Raw genomic sequence first — 12777 nt, 5'->3', positions numbered from 1 at the left:
CAACATCAGGTCAGTGTCATAGTCACTCTAGCATTGTCCTTTTCCTATATACCAATCAAACTCACATACACATAAGCAAGAGATAGAGAGAGAAAAGATATGATAGAGCTATATTTTAGGGTTCAAAGATTTTATGATGGCCCTATAAAGAGCCTATTTCATTTGATTGATCCAAACAAGCTAACATAAATTATTCAAATTGATAATATTTATATTGATTTTCTTTTATTATTTTAACCTAAGTTATTAATAAAATTAATTATATGTTTGATTTGATTCAACTTGATCTGATTAGTTTTCTTAAAATCTAGATTGGGCTATGTGACTTGTTAGTCCTCGTATTAACCCTCCACTTGTGTAATTAAATATCAATGAAGCGAGATTGATACAAAGCCATTGATATTAATAACGATCAAAATATTTTTGTCAATCGATCATTCCAATTTGGGTTCTAATTTTTTATCAGAAAAATTGAAAATATTACATTAGGTAGTCATCTAGATTAATGAATTTCATTCTAAATGATTTATTTATTTATAGGCTAAATAAGGGATTCATGTTGAGTAGAATTAAAGCTCACTAAGTCGAGACCGAGTCGAATCAGCTGGGGTGAGTACTAAATCGGTTTAGATGGGATAAGCAAGAATCTAATTGCCAGGTTCAGGCTGCAACAGTTCTTACATGCCAGATCACACCTAACCACTCCTATTAACTTCATAGTTAATATCGAGTCCACTTGACCAGATTTTAAATATTTAAATTTTCTTATAAACCCCCCACATTTCCATAATTAATAACAAATACAGAAAATAAAATTTTGTAAAATAAAAATAAAAATAAAATTATCCACATGGATAATCAGTAAATTAAATGTCATTATTTGTTTTTCTTTTTCAATAACTTAGCTCAGGTGTTGTGAGATATATTATCAATGGAGCTTACTTCATGTCCATTGATTGTGACATCGAGATAAATGATCCAATCTGGGTGGGTCCACATATTTTCCTCATAAGGAAGTAAATATTGATCATTAACTGCATTTTTAGGATTATTTTTAGCTTATTAATGTTCTTTCCTTATTTAATGTCCCAGACCAGATACAAATCTGTCTAAATCTACTATTTACAAATATTCCCTTAAAGTTTAAACAACTCCCTCAAATCTTATTTTTTTCAACTAAGATACGATTTGGTAGACCAGCAAATCTTTTAGTATTTAATTGTTTGCAAAGTGGACTTGTATGTAAATCCTCATAACTCCCCCTAATTCTTTTTTTTTTTTTTTTTTTTTAAAGATGGAATATTTTGCAGATAAAAAATCATATGAAAAGCCAATTTGTTAACAACAAAAAAATAAAAATTGATGAATGAAAAAAAATTGTAATAATTATCAATAAAAAAAATGTCATATATTACATTCAATTATAATCTATTTATTTTAATCATAAAAAGTAGTATGAAGTAAACCTCAAAAAATTGGTGAGTGGAAAAATTTAGACAAGAATATATGAATACTTAATTATTACAATTAACTATAATTTATTTAAGAAAATAATAAAAAAAAAACAGTCAAAATTAATCTCATAAGAATTGCTTTAATAACTATGTGGGGCCTATCATTAGATATTATCGCTTGTACTCTATTGAGCAACCACAACGTGAAAAAAGCCCATATTCGACCGTTCAAGGCTGTCGAATTTCATAAAATTCGATGGACCAAGGTGTCGAATTTTTCACTGTCAATTGTTTTTCAACTGTTCTAAGCTGTCGAATGTGGAGAAAATAAAAAATTTCAATGGCCCTAGACCGTCAAAATTCGATTTCTAAAATTCATTGGACTTGGCTTGTCGATTTTTCCAATTTTCACTTAGTGAATGTCACAACACATACCATCTTATCGAAGAACGACTTCATGATACTAGATCCTTACATCCTTTACACGAGATCTAATTCAAAATCCTTCAATCGCATTAAACTCCACTCGACATATGCATTTTTCCAAAAGTCACCCATGTTGGATCCACCACCAAGTATGATAGTTGTACATTATGTCATGATATTTTACAATTATATTATTTTCTTATTTAAAAATTATTTATAACTTTATGCAATGGATCGGGGGATCCGATGACTCGTGAGAAAACACATGATCTCAATCGTGTAAATATGAAATTCAACATTTAGGAATTAAATGAATCCAAATAACACAAATCTAAAGAATACTTTAACTTATGAAAATAGGATTTGAAAATATGACCAAATAGTTTTGAGACATTGAAATGAATCAATTAAAAATTATATCTCATTGAGTTAAATTCATGTTCTCAACCTATGACCATTATGAGCCAAAGTTTCTTTCGTTAACTCCCATAATCTTTTCATAATAGTTCCATTATGTGCCTCTCATTTAATCACCTATAAAGGAGTAATGTAAGTAAGCCAAATCCCCTCCTATTTATTTTACACTAATTAGGTTGTTTTTGTTTTACTCTTTCAGTGTAGACCGAGGTCAAGGGGTATGTCCTCAGTTTTAAAACACTGGGGCTATCCTAATATTCACTCAACATGGAAGGGTAATTTAGAGAGCGTCAGTTACTATGTCCAGCGAACAAGCGTTACTATTTGCTCTCCTGACTATGGACACGCGGCAAATCAGAAGATTCCTTTCCCACAACGTCAGTTCTGACAAGAATTTCAAAGGCCACGTGCAATGAGATGGCTGGCTACGACTGACTACCTTCAGCTTCTCCAGACCTAAAAGTTTAACAACCTTTGTCGGCATTCCAAATATGGCAAAAAAAAAAGTCGATATGTAATATAAAAAAAAAATCAAGTTATATTCTATTTTAGGTTGCAAAAGTTCAGTCTAAAATTCAATAAATACACCCCACTTCGAGATTTGACAATCAAAATTTTGATGATATGATGAATGTGATGATGTTATTAGAGAGATCAGATGTATTTAGATATACCTTATCATATTTAGGATAAGATGCACAGATAATGTGCAGATCATGATAAGTATTAAGTTAGGATTAGGATCAAATTTGATATGATCATGATTCTTCTCTTATGTATGTATATCCGATTAGGGTCTTGTAATCAATCATCAAGATTTAATTAAGTTTTACTTTTCTCATAGATGTTAATGGTGGGGGTGATCATGAGAGCATTGAGATTATTGTTCATTGATTTATAAAGGAAGACGAAAGTCAAGGGATAAATCGTTAGTTTAGAAAATAAAAGTTGCATCTCAAATAAATGTAAATCAGCATGTCATTATTTTTGTAAGTGTAAAAGGGACATGTAACACCTGAAAGGGTGGATTCGTCCAAAATTTTGAAACGTGGTCATTTCAAAATCAAACTTGTGTTACACATTACAACTTATAAATTTACATTTTACAATATACAATAAGTTATGATAGCATTTTTTCTATCGAATTTTAATTTATTTTTTCGTAAAAAATTATTTATTCATTTTTTTATACTTAAAATACGTGATTATTCCAAATAATTCAATAATTTGGGAGAATAATACTTTCTTTGAAAAATTTAAGAATTTTTGGCAAATTAAATAGGAGATTAATTAGTAACAAGATGTAAAACTCGCCTGAGTACTAGATGACTTGGACGAGTCACCACAGTCTCCAAAACTATGAGTGATTCATCCAATATTTTGAAATATCAATATGAAAATTCTAACAACTCAATAAAATTTTATATTTTTTTTAATATATAAATTAAAGAATTTTCTGAATAATTTAAATGTAAATACATACTATTTTGGATTTTATTTTACTAATTCATCTATGATAAATAAATAAATAAATAAAAATTATAATTATTTAGATATAAATATATATTATTAGTCATTTTAAACCAACTTAAAAGGTTTAACTCATTCCAAACCATATGACTAGAACAAGTGAACTTGGTATCGTTGACCAAATTAACAATTGGACCATGAATAACCATTTTCTCTTTTAGTGAATAAATAGAGTTTGCATGTACCTATCAACATACATCCTTTATAAGGTTAAGGGAGTAAAAGATGAAAGACATAAAGTTTAAGGGATATTCTTCGAAGAGAGGAAGAAGAGAAAAGACAATAATGTTGAAAGTTATCCATGAGATTCCTGACGAGATTAAATCCCGATACCTATTTATGGGGGGATGGGGAAAACTATCTTTAGGGAGTTGTTGATAAATAATCTTTAACTTTTGAGTGGTATTATGGCATCTTTTTGGGCCCTACATTCCTCAAGTTTTTTGTTGGGGTTGATCTGATGCACGATGTTGAATCAAATGGCTAAGGAGTTTCAACAGTCTTTTATTGACTTGTAGGCACACCTCTGGTGTGGTACCTATCAAGGAAGCTCTAACAATCAAATTAGTATGAACTTAAGAAATAAGGTGTGAGGTAATTATAGTGAACTACAGTCAGGACTTTAGTCTGGATGGACAAGATAAATAATAGTGCTTCTTGAAGGATTCTTAGGGATAAGAATTGTTAAAGTACCTTTTTTTAACTTCTCAACCAACTCTCAATCTTTGAGAGGGGGCTTTATACAAACTTTTAGTGGCATGTGTCACTATTTAATTGCGCATTGCAAACCAATTGATTTCTACTAAGGTAGATGATTGGGTGGCTAAGATTTGACCTATCATTTTTTTAAGATCACATCCGCCTTTCATTAATTGTGTATTTAAGGTGATGAGTAAAGTCATTGTCCAATTGATGTTGAGTTTGCCGGATGCCCTATTTTGGGGATGATCTTGTCAAGGAATGTCCTATTTGAGCCGCTTTTGATAAGTTTGGTAGGATATTGTATTTAAAACTAAGATGTAGAGAGAGAGAGAGAGAGAGAGAGAGAGAGAGATTATACCAATAGGCTCAAATCTCATAAAAGTTTTTCGTATTATGTTGAAAAGATTTTCCAAACACACTAGCTTAATTCTTTCTCCTAAACTGGTAACTGACTCTCAATGTTTGAGTTGAGGATACTTTTAGGGTTTGTGTTTCTCCTATTGTGTTACTTTCCAAGCATCCCGAGGTTCCAAACACCATTCTGGCCTTTGCGGGATGCTCGGTCCAAGATATGCACTATTGTCTTCGATTCCAAGGATTGTCCAAGCTCCCTTCTTAATGTTTTGGACTAGATAAGGTTGGTAGTTCTTTCTACTTTTTTCCTTCTTATTATGGGTATCCCTACCTTCGGGGTGAGACTAATCCCACAGTCACACACATTGCCTCCTTAAAAAGTCCTACATGCAACTGGTTGAGCGTGGGTCAACCTAACCCTAGAGGGTGCCCTTGAGGAATTCATTGCTTCATGGAGCTTCGAACACTTGACCTACTCCTCTTAAGGAGCTTATCAAGGCTCAGCTTGCCACTCTTGATTGTTCATGATGTCAGGAACTTCTCCAACTTTTGTACCTTATGAGCTTTTTTTTTTTGCTCATGCTCGGGTTTTAAATGTGGTACTTCGATGATCTTGAGGGACACATGTCACCCTCTTGCAAAGGGTTTGAAAAATGGTATTCACAGGTGTCTCAATCTTTCTTTCTAAATGGTCCCTCGCCTTGAGACATTTTAAATCACTCAAAATACCATTTTCACCTCTTTTAACTTAAATTTTTGTTAATGACGATTGCAATCCATTTCAACAATTTAAGACAATCAATCACGAATGGAAAATGTCATAATTATAATTACATTTTGATGTAATTTTCAATCAATTTCAATGATTTGAAACAAAGAATGATAAACAAATAACAACGCTTTCATAATTTTAAAGATTTTTCTCATAACGTTTTATCAGAGAGTTTGTTTCGCCACTACAATATATGCATTTTGGGTATTCAAAAAGATCTATCTAGTATCAAGTTCAAAAAAAAAAAAAATGAAAAAGCTAAAAAATCAAAATCATTGAGGCTTGATGTTTCAGTGTCAAACCTCGACCTTTTAGAAAGTGGAGACTCGATATAAAGTCTAAAAGATTCGCGATATAACTTGAAAGAGGTTTCAAATACCACACATGGGTTATTGGACAAGTCAGTTTGATGTATCCCATTTGATATCTTCGTATCCAACAATCAACAAATTCCATTCCACATTATTCACAAAATTTTTGGTCTGTATTGATTGGGCATAACCTTTTATCCCATTAATGTCCAGATGTTTTTGATGTATCTGATGGTTCGTATCAAATGGCTTCAAAGTCACACCACATCTTGGGTTCCAATCTCAAGAGGAGTACTGGCCTATTAATGGCTACCTGAAGCCCCTAGAAGGGTGTACCTGAATGAAATTTAGTGCAACTCGAAGTGGCCATTCAAAATTTTGGAGGAATTCTCCTCATAGCATGACATGTGGTTTTTGTGTTTATTTCACACCTATACTTTTTCCCTAATATTTAGGATACCTCCTTAGAGACACGACGTGTAATTTAAGGGAGAGGGTTCTATTGAAATTTTGAAGCGAATGGGGACTTCAAAGTTTTTTCCAGTGAAATTTTGTCACACATAATCCAAGAAAGGTACTAGAATGAAAGTCACCACAAATTGGTACCCAAGAATGCCTACCGAGAAGTGTGATGATGTTTTACAATCGCTACATAATTTTTCACACCATCTAGATATTAAAAAAGAGAATAATGCTGAAGTGACCTCAAGATTAGATCTCACAACGAACACTCTGACGTGAAAGTGTATAAGAATCATAGATGTTTTTCCTCAGGATATGAATGAAAAAGCATCTATGGTTCCTGTCCATTTTCATATCAAGATGTGTGATATGAGGTCCAATCTTGAGGTCACTCTAGCACGACTCTAAAAAAGATTACATCAATATCAAGAGGGACAGAAGAAAATCTAACCTTGGTATTAACTCCTTTGTGTAACATTTGAGGGAGGTAAGAAACCCTTAGCTTTGGATCTTATCGTTTAAGTTGTTGGATCCCATTATACTGAAAAATAAACAAGTATGAAGAGTTTAGACCTATAGGGAACAATGATGGAAAAAACAAAAGGGTAAGGTTCTAGCTCATGGTGTACCCCTTAATTCCAAAGTGACACCAATGCCTCACTACGTGAAAACTGAAAATTTTGACGGGCAAACCTCACATATTTTAGAAATCAAATTTCGACAGCCCATACCTCCACTTATGAATGTTAAGCCTGATTTACCAAAATATTCACTGAAATTTATGAAATTCCCAGATCAGCTGTGCACTATTCGTGCTTTAGTTTCAAAAATGGTAAAACAATTTTCAAAATTAATTATTTTTTACCCAATTATCTATAGAAAATCTAGATTACAGAAGAACCCTTCTTAATAAGTGTGATGTTTTAAGTTATAGAAATACCTCCAGTAATAAATAATAAGGCCTATTTTTATAATTTAAAACAATTAAACACTTTTGCCTATTTTGTAAAACAATAAGACTTCATAGAAATTGACCCAAAATAATAAGCAAATAAAAATAAGAACAATATGCAAACACATAGATTTTTATGTGATTTTCTAAAGATTGAGGAATGTTCATGCATGGATCACACCGCTTCCACTATGAAGAAAAAACTTGTAGTTATAGATTACACCCTTTCACTGAATAAAGAGAAATATATAACCCGAGAAAATGAAATTGGATTTTTACATAATACCATTGAAATTTTGAAAATACCCTTGGGAAAATATATATTAGTACTCGATCGACGAATACTTATGAAATGATGAACAATACTCCTTTTCTGGCCAATACTATCAGGCTCGATAAACCATATGACCAGCCCAACTTAGAAAGATTTAAGGGTCGTTGGGCCTGCATGGATTACCACATTGGCAATCCAACAGCTCAGCACGTTAGATTTCATGAAAAAACTTCTCAAAAAATAAAATTAAATTAAACATGGGTTTAATCGAGGGTTGAAAATGGATGGCCATTGAACTCTCAGATTTAGAATTAAAATTCTACAATGAAGTATAACTTCTTTTTAAAAGTTCCTAACATTTTGTGTTCTACATCACTATGGCATCCTATTATGTCTGGATGCCACAGGGTGGTGTGGTCAGGAAACTCTCCTTAGTAAGGAAAGTGTTTTTGTTGCTTAAACATTTTTATTCTAAAAATGGTAATTTATCATTTTCCAAGTTAAAGGGAATAGTGCATTAGAATAGGAAATTCACAAATTTTTTCTACTTCCATTAATTATTTGTAATTTCCTCTAATGTTAATTTTGATAGGGGCATATACATGGGAACCAATTAGAGACAGCTCCGCAATGAGGTTGGTTTGGATTCAAGCAATTGAGATGTTGATCTCTCAAAGAACCACACTTGAATAGCAGTCCTATTGCCATGGGTCGTTCCTGTGGAGATGATTGACTCAAGACGAAACCCTCTTGGTCGGAATGGGGGCCTAGACAATATTACAAACCAATAAACAAAGTCTATAATGTCTAAGCTTTGTGTTCCCTTGGGAAAAGACATGCTTGGGAGGTATTGAGTTCCAATAAAGAAAATCTATGTTTGCACAATAGTCGTAGTCAAGGAGTGGGATCCACTTTGCCATGTACAAATAGTAGTATACAATCGTGTTTAATGATTTAGGCTCTCTGATCGAACAATTTGAGATAAGAGGAAAAACACAAATTTCCTAGAGATTAATAGTGCTTCTAGGGATTTGAGCAGATTCTTCTGGGGATACATTTTTCTTAGGATGCCTTAATTTCAACGGTCTATTTGATGGAGGGCCTCTACCCTTGAAGCTAAGTGTTTTCCTACATTAAAAGGTTTTTCTGAGAAAATTAAGAAAATTTTAAAAGGATTTGTGTACTTTTTTAGACCAAGCATTTATTCGAAAAGACTAAATGTATATATGGGTCGGGTTATTTTGACAAAATTCTAGACAAAGCATTTGTCTTATATGAGCTAAAAATTTTATAATGGGCTGATTTTTTGTGAGGATGATATCTAAGGTGAGAAAATCATCCTCACAAAAAATCAGCCAATTTTGAAATGTCTAACCCCATGTGTATATACATATACCATTGTATTAGGGTCCATCCAATGTTTTGAAAGTGAGGTTTTTATGGGGATAAGATTTTGGGAAAGACGATATAATTTTAACAAAAGTACATTTTTGTCGAGTAGATACCTAGCAAGATGGCTTCTCAGCAATGGCTTCAGCTTCCAATGAACTCATCATTAAAGTATGAAATTCGAAAAACAAATGATCAAATCTATAACGACAAACACAAAAGTATCTTGAACCAAAAATAACAAGAAATGACAAGCATATGAAAGAAAGATAAACAAAGACTTCAAACACAGTGCTTAACGTTTCAAGAATGGTGTTTATATAGAAAAATGATTTGATGAAATTTTAAGAGAACTAACAAATATATTACATTAATTTAGTAAGATCTCACAACTTATCAAATCTTTTTCTTGTTAATAATTTATTTTCTTTTAATTTTTTTTTATACATTGTACCAAATATGTGACAATCAATAAGTTTTCTTATTTGTTTTTTATACATCGCGTGACACACGTATCAATAAAGTTAAATTTTTTTTTTTTTGAAAGGTAATAAAGTTAAATTAATTTTATGATATTTTAAAGCTTGTCAAATGATTTTGTTAGTCATTTATTTGTTGTATACATTGAATCAAACATATCGATTCAATAGATTTCCATTTTTGTTTTCTACAGCATATTATGCAACCACAAATAATCAATATAGTACATTAATTCCAATATGTTTTTGCCTTGTCAAATCTATTAACAGCTAGCTTTTATTAGCATATATTGATTAAATAGTTTCCAAAATATTTTAAACTTGTCAAAATTTTCTATTAATTATATATTTTTTATTTGTATCAAGTGTGTGACTTAAATAAGTTTCCTTTTTAGTCAATAAATTTTTTTCCTTTTTCAATTTTATTACATACCGTGCCGCACATAATAAATTATAATGGATCTTAAGATGATCCACTAATATGAATTGAGGAGATAGAGAATAAGAATAAAAAACATAATTTAGTAAAAAGGACTTGAACTGTAGAAATATATTAAAGCAATAACTTGGCAAAATATATATATATATTAAAGCAATGAGGGCTTGTTCAGGGAAACTCATCTTTCAACCCTACTTAACCAATAAGAAGTTCAGGCATGTAGATTAGATGAAAAATCACTTTTCTTCCCCTACTTAATTTTACTGCCCTACCTAATTCTTAAAAAAATAAACTTAGTTCGTTTTTTACCTTAATGAGATTTGACCAAATGCAGTTGCATCTTACAGTGGTTTTTCACCTGGATGATGAAGGGAAAATAATGACTTAAATGCCTTATTTGTGGTGGAAATTTCATTTGTTTGGTCACAAGTACCCAGCCAATAAGGTAATGAGCCAAGGTTACGGCAAGAATATTTGGATTTAATGGTAAAGGTTTATTAATTAGTTGAAACAAACATTCATTGATGAGGTAGAATATATGGTAGTGTGGTTGATTGCAATGTAAGTTTGGGTATGCTTGGATGGGATTCCCATGTGGGTCACCATTCGTCATGTCTCGAAAATTTTTACATTTTGAAAATATATGTTCTCCACTTGTATTTTTCATTATGTTCTCGCGAGAGTGTGTTGTCTTGCTATAATTAATCTAATGCTGGAAATAGATATCGGTAAAATTAAAGCATTCATATCTATTCATAATTTCTCCACTTCTGGCATTAATCTATGCAATGTTGATTAACGTTCTTGAGGATTATTCCATGGACTCTAATTCTAGAACCAGGTGAAGAAAGGTCTGCTTCTTATGACTATGATTGAAAAAAAAACTTGATGCATTCTTCAAAGAAAACCCTCCCCGAGCTCTTCATTAATGGGCGTGGATTTATTTTTTATTTTTTTTGTTTTTAACAGGTTATAGTTACTGAGGTAATAATGAATGCTATATATGCCTTCATGGATACGTTTCCGAGTTAATTGAGGTTATATTTCCCAAAACCTAAATGAAACTGATATATGAAGAGAAAACAATAGTGAATCAAAGCGGAAAAAAAATAAAAAAGAGGATGAAAATGAAACTTTATGTTCCAAAGCTACACCTTATAGAGGTAGAGGAAGCTCTTTGTTTATAGTGATTCTAAGTGATGCTTTGTATTTCTTTCTACTTAATATTGGATATAAGATATTTATATTTCTCTTGCAACTGTACCTTTTGATGGGTAGCTTGGGGTGCTTATATGTATCTTTCAAAATGCTCTGAAAGAAATTAATTAGGGGTTGATGCACTTGTGTTGCATGTTGACCCTCAAAAAGTAGTTTAAAGGCGAGTGCAATTGGATTTGTTTTAACGTTGGGGGTTGGCTTTTGAGGAAAGGGCCATGCTTTATTTTCATAATGAAACCAAAAACATTGTTTCTTCAAGAAAACATTAATTTAGATAAAAAGGAATTTCTTTGCTGATTATATATATGCACTGGAATTGCATTTGAGTGATCTTAAGATATTCGATTGAATGCTTTACCAGATTGAATGGGCCCACCTTTTCATAAGAGCTCCTCATTAACTCACAAATCTCATCAGACATGTGTTTGTTTCCTTGATTAATTTAAGTTGGTTTCCTACTTTTTAATTAATTTATGGAGCTTCAATAGAACAAATATATCAATTTTAATTAACATAAAAGGAAGAATATCAAGCTCTTTCATAATGTGATATTTTTTTAAAGTATTTGCTTCATTTATTTAGGCATTTTTATTATTTAACTAGTTTTAATTTACAAAACGTTCAGGCTCTATAATAACTTAAAACATTCAAACAATGACATGTAAGTTGGGGTTCTTTATTAAATCAATTACTCGTGAGAGTAGTTATAAGTTACATCATCCAAAATACTTCTCGCAAGCTCTTGAGGAATGGAAGAGTTTTCCTAAAAATGCATTTTTTACGCTCATAAGCACGTAACCATGCAAGAAAGTCAGTCGCTCTATTATTTGTCTCCAATAGAATTCAAAGTAATATGCATATCTTTAACATGCTCCACATATTTCCAAGAGGGATGGAGAGGGCCATTGATGGCATTGGGCAAATTTGTTGCATGTAAACAACCACTTTTTCCCTTTATATAAGGTCAAATATCAACCACTAATCATTCTCTTTATATTTTCTCTGTTGAATTTCTTTGCTACAGTGCCCTCTACACTAGCTAATTGAGCAAATAATAATACATGTGCAGCTCAGATGCACTTTCCTAGTTTTAATAAGACTAGTACTGATTTTCAGACTCGAAAATTTTCACTCGGTCTGTACACGGCTGATGTTGTAAGGGCACATAATCATTGATCATTTCCTTACGTATCTTGAAGAAAAAGATCTATGGTTTTTTGCCCTTGCCACGTCAGGCAAGTATAGACCGAGTGAAAATTTTCGAGTCAGAAAATCATGACTCTTTTAATAAATATAAATCAGGACTAACCTAGTCCCTAACCAGGTCATTTCTTGTTTTCTTCTAACAAATCATAGATCAATGTATCTGATTTGAAATCAAAAAAGTTTTAAATATTAAAGCAACAACAATAGGAACAAGAGCTATTTCTATTCCTATGAGATATTGTATGGAACTTAACGATATCGTGGAAATGCTGCACGGACCCATATATATAGGAACGGAAACATAAGAACCTTGATACTAAACCGGATCGAGCCCGGGATCTTATTTAAAATGGGAAGATCTAGGATAGGCGGCCAACCTCCTGAAGAGAGCG

Source organism: Akebia trifoliata, chromosome 3 (assembly GCF_017979445.1).
Source record: "Akebia trifoliata isolate Shusen 1 chromosome 3, ASM1797944v1, whole genome shotgun sequence".
Lineage (NCBI taxonomy): Eukaryota > Viridiplantae > Streptophyta > Magnoliopsida > Ranunculales > Lardizabalaceae > Akebia > Akebia trifoliata.
The sequence above is the reverse complement of the archived record's forward strand: the minus strand, read 5'-3'. Positions refer to the sequence as shown.